Raw genomic sequence first — 6000 nt, forward strand, 5'->3', positions numbered from 1 at the left:
CATGCAGAATGAAATATTATTAAATCCTTCGTGATTTCAAATAATCATTTCAATCAATATTAACATGAATAACAAAAATACGAGGGTAAACAAAAATGATATAGACCGTCCGAATTAAAATAAGCTTACATATTGATCTACATTAAAAAAAATCGCTACTTCAATCATTTGAATTTGATTTTTTTTATGAGATATAATTTATCGATGAATAAATAAATATATAAATAAAATGACGAGAACAACAGCGTACCGTGGTGGTCGGCGACGGAGCAGTGGTGGTAGTAGTGGTAGCGGTGGGGCGGCGGGAACAACCTGAAATTAGAGGAAGAGAAGGTGAGAGAGAAAAGGGTGGATGCTTACCTTGACGGAGGCGGACGGCAGGGGCGACGGAGGCGGACGGCGGCGGAAGCGGTGGGGTGCAGGTGGAGGGTAGAGCGAAGGTAGGGGGTTGCTGGAGAGAAATGCGGCTGGAGCTAGGGTTCTTCGAATTTGGGCCAAAAAATTAGCGGCGGCCCACGCCACCGCTATTAGCCGACCCGCTTTCATTTCCTAGCGGCAATAAACTGCCGCTAATCGCCGGCGGCTAAAGGCCGCCGCTAATTTAATAAAAAAAAACAAATTAAAAATTTAAATACATTTTGCGGTGGTCGGAAAATTTATCGTCGGAAATGCCGTCGGAGATCTCAGGCGGTGATTGTGCCGCCGGAATTTTGGTCAAATTTTACAAAAACCGGGTCGGCCGCTTCGCCGTCGGCGAACTGCCACAGATTCCCGGCCGCCGTCGCGCCGTCGCTAATGTGGCGTTTTTTTGTAGTGATCCTTTCACTTGAATTAAATAATAAAAAATTATAGTAATTATTTTGTAAGTCATATCATACAAACGTCAAATATTACAACTACTTTATATATAATGACATTTGCTCACAGACTATGTTTGATATAAAAGTATGTGGTTGAGTGATGAGATGGAAAATCATGGGTAGATTCATCAATAGAAAATGAATCTTCAAATATAAAATAGAATCTTGTTCATTCTTGCCCACTCATTCTCTATGACAAATGGAGTATACACAATTGATCAATAAGTTCAAATATATTTGCATCACTCACATGATCATGTCACTTTCTGTCATTATATTTTATAACAAAATTGCTAGGTGCAAATCATCCACTTGTTTGAATAAATGGAATCATATAGTCATATGATTTGGACAATTTTTGGCATTCTTATTGCGGCATTTAAAAAAAAAAATTTGTTGTGATAATATCCGAGTTTGTGTATGTATATTTTGGGAATAAATAATAGTGAATTATTAAATTTGAATCGTAAAATCAAACACTTTTTTACACGACAGTTCATTCAACGATTTGAATTGTGTCTGCTCACAAAAAAGACGTTCCCCAATTGTACGTATATGGGTCATATTGTCGAAAGTTCAAGATTTCTATATAATATATGTGTCAAAGCCGCCAAATTACGCACGTTCTCGTATTGATTTCACTACAAAAAATCAGCTGATCGATTAGTGATATAAAATTATGTTGGTAATAATTTTTTTATGTTTTTTTATATAGCTTGAATTCTAATTATCATAATTGAGGTGTATTTCATGGTACAATATATGATTTGGCATACATATACATCATGATCAAAACTTTATATTTAACTGTCGAGTTTATGTATTAATTATTCGTTCATATTAAATCGATTAGTATAAATAAATATATCGAAATAATCTCACGACGTAAATTCAAAATCTTCAATTTATTTGTATGAGCTCAAGTGAATATCACTACATAAATATAACTTATTAAGCAGGATAATATGCAAATTTCCAACAATTCAACCTTGTAATGTAGATTAAATAATAAGAGATTGTATTTTAAATATTTTGATACTTCACGACAATATATGTATTTGATAGTTAGGTTTTTGTTTGAACGCACATAATCAAATTTCATTTTATGAACCTTTTTTATTTTTATTTTTATTTTCAATCACATAAGCATGTTTAATTTTTATCTTTTGGTCAAAATATCCTATAAACAAAGCAAACGCGATATATAATCATATAATATCCAATATATATTTTTTAATACCCATACAGCCATATTATGACTAATTGATTTTCTTTTCACCATAAAAAAGCATCCATATTTATAAGTTAGTTTACAATTAAGGGGGTATATTAGTTCAAGACTTTAATAGATTTCTGCAGACTTTTAAAGTCTTTGTTCAAGACTTTTAAAAGTCTATGAAAATCTGGGTGTATTCGTTCAAGACTTTTAAAAGTCTATAAAAATCTGGGTGTATTCGTTCAAGACTTTTAAAAGTCTATGAAAATCTGGGTGTATTTGTTAATCTATGGACTTTAAAGAATCAATGACTTTCATTGATTTCGTTGAAAAAATAGGCATGAACAAATCCGAACACAGACCACGAGAATTCACAAATCCGGCAAAATCCCGCGCTCGCTGGGTGCCAGCGTCCGCGGCCAAGAAGCCAGCGGCCGCTGGACCCTAGCGCTCGTGGCCAACAATTCCAACGATCGCTTGGACTCACAACGGTCGCTGGGCCATTTAAAAGGCAGCAGAAGTGGAAGCCATCTCTTCTCCCCTGTTTCAATTACTCTGTATATTAATTAATAGCTATTAGATGGCACTTAAAAGGCAAATGGTGCATGATATATCTTATGAAATCGTGTGGGGTGCCACGTAAGATTGGTGATATGCAAGGGATATATTTCTTATATTGCACGAGGCCATCGGTCGCTGGGTTCTAGCGATCACTGGGTGCCTGTCTATTGCTCATTTAATCCCCACGCTCGTTGGGTTTGTAGATTTCAAGTCCGAAAATATCACGCCAAATTCTTATTAATTCATTAAAAATCCGACTAAGAATTCATTCAAAATCATGAAGAATCCGTGAGAATTCTATAGACTTTTAAAATCCACGGACTTTTAAAATTTACATAAATCTTGAACTAGTACACCCCCTTAATTAAATATCGCTCCTCCATAATAATTCAATAAATCAAATAAAAATAACGTTAAACGAGGCATAAATCATGATGAAAAATGGAGATGCATATATATCAATTAATGGGGTCATGACAATTCCACAAGTGGTGGGAATTATCACATATAGCCATTTTTGTTAAAAACATAAATTTTATTGTCATAGTTTATAATAGATAAGTTATATAGCCAATTTAAGCTTAAAAGACTATAACACCCTTTAACTGTTTTTTGAAACTTCGAGTACTCGATGACACCATCGAGTAATTAAAAAAATGAAGATTTTCTACAATACTATCGAGTAATTGAAGTACTCGATGGTGTACACGATGGCACCACGAGTACTCAATGGTGTACACGATGGCGCCATCGAGTACAAAAAAGTCAAAGGATATTATAGTCTTTTAAACTTAAAATGACTATATAACTTATCTATTATAAAATAGAGCTATAAAACTTATGTTTTTATAAAAAAATGCTATAATAAGATTTTCCTCTGATTGTATAATATTTATATTTATGCAGACAATTAAAATATGTTCAGAAATTTGGGCTGTTTTGGTAATAATTAGTTAAGTTGCCTATACCGATAATTTAAAATATACTACTAATAAACATGCCAAACTAATTTTAGCACCATCAACAGCATAACAAACTTAATCCTATTTTCTAATAGTAGCAGCCTATCATTATTTTTGAGCTAACACAGTTAAAAACATTTAGCACACTTTACCAACCAAACTTTGCTAATATTTTATTACGTGCGCAACCCGTCGAAATTCGATGGGATATTATTTTAATTTATTATATAAATTATTTTTAAATTTATTTAATTTAAAGTAATATAATTGAAATTATATTATTTGAATCATATTTCTCAATTAAATGTTAACCTTTTGTTAGAATAATAAATATTTTTTATGTAGATTTTTATTTAATAATATTTTGAAAAATGTATCGATATTGAAAATTTTATTTCATCTGAGCATCATCTGAACCTTGTAGAATCATATCATAATCTAAATTTCGGAAGACGACAACTAACGTTTGAACATCAGACTTTTGAGTATCATCTCTTCTAGACCTTAAAATACAAAAAATAAACTTTTATACGTCAAGTTTTTTTAACATCACTAACTGGAGCTTTAAAAATCAAAGTTGACTTGTGAGATTGTATGATTTGGGGCTTCTAACATCATAACTAACTTGTAAACATCATTTTGTATGGAACTTGAAAAAATCTTGACAAACTTTTATGCATTATTAGTTCTAAATATTATAATTGGGTTCCAAGAATCATCTCGTTTGGAGTTAAAAAAAATAAATTTAACTTGTGAGTATCATCTCATTTAAACTTTGAATGACCACAATTAAGTTACAAGAATTATCTTGTGTGTAGCTTTAAAGATCATTATCATCTTTAGCTTGATCATAACTAACTTCTAAACATCATCTTGTATACAGCTTGAAAAATCTTGACAATTTTTTGTGCATTATTTCATGTGGAGCTTGAAATATCATAATTGAGTTTCGAGCATCATTTCGTTTGAAATTTAAAAGAATAAAATGGACTCGTGAACATTAATTATCTTCAAATCTTGAGTTTCGAGCATAATTCCGTCTGAAAATTGAAAGAATAAAATTGACTCGTGAACATTATCTCGTTTTAAGTTTGAAAGTCCATAACTAAATTTTGAAAATCATCTCGTGTGTAGCTTAAGAAAGTTGACACGAGATTCAAATTGTATTAATTTATTTAGTAATTTAATTGATAGATTTTCATAAAAAAATTATGTTGAATCCAAATTTTATTTTTAAAATTTTATACAAAATATATTATTTTATAATCAAATTAAATTGAAGAAATAATTTACTTAATCAAACAAATTTATTTTTTCAAAATAAATTAATCAGACCATGTATTTAATTAAATAAATTTGGTCAAATTAAATTGACAAAACAATTCAAATTGTATTAGTCTCAATCATTCCGCCAATTAAATGTAGATTTTTAATTTGGAGAGCAATAGCTTATTTTGGTGAAATCTTATAAAAATACTCAATGTGAAATGATGTGATTTATATGAATTCTTCAGTCGATTGAGATTATTATAAATTTGATACATGATTAAAGATTTCTAATATATTTTAACATCATATCCTCTATTGTTCTTTATCTAAATTATTCATTTATGCATTACTAATTTCATAAATTATTATTATTATTATTATTATTATTATTATTATTATTATTATTATTATTATTATTATTATTATTATTATTATTATTATTATTATTATTATTGTAGTAATGGACGAACAGAAACAAATAAAGTTTGCAGAACTGAAAAATATATTTTTCTTCCCTATATAAATAAAATGTATGGATTTATTTTACAAAAAATAAAAATAAAATTTTAATTATTTTGATAGACATAAAGTAAGATTTTGTTTTAAAGTAATCAGTTTATAGAATTTGTGCCTTATTATGCACACATGTAAATCAATGACCGGACCCGTTTATAATTTACATAAACGTGCATGTCTCAATTCAAACTTAATTTAAAATTAATTTTATTGAAAATTAAGAATATAAATATTATATATATATTTGTTCATGCGGTACATTGCTGTTCATGCGGTACATTGATTTGTTCGTAAAAATTGTAGATCTGTTCGTTTTTATTTCACGAATTCTCTATTCTCTAAATATTTAGCATTCTCTGTTTAACTTTTCTCTTTCTCTCTCTCTCTCTCTCTCTCTATATATATATATATATAGGGAGAAGATCCATAGAGAATAGTATATTTAGCAGCGTATTTTGAAAAACATTATTTTCTAATAGTAGCAGCCTATCATTATTTTTGAGCTAACACAGTTAAAAACATTTAGCATACTTTACCAACCAAACTTTGCTAGTAATATTTTATTATGACATAATATTCCACCGTCACAATGCTATAAGACGTAATTTATAATTTT

Source organism: Salvia miltiorrhiza, chromosome 3 (assembly GCF_028751815.1).
Source record: "Salvia miltiorrhiza cultivar Shanhuang (shh) chromosome 3, IMPLAD_Smil_shh, whole genome shotgun sequence".
Lineage (NCBI taxonomy): Eukaryota > Viridiplantae > Streptophyta > Magnoliopsida > Lamiales > Lamiaceae > Salvia > Salvia miltiorrhiza.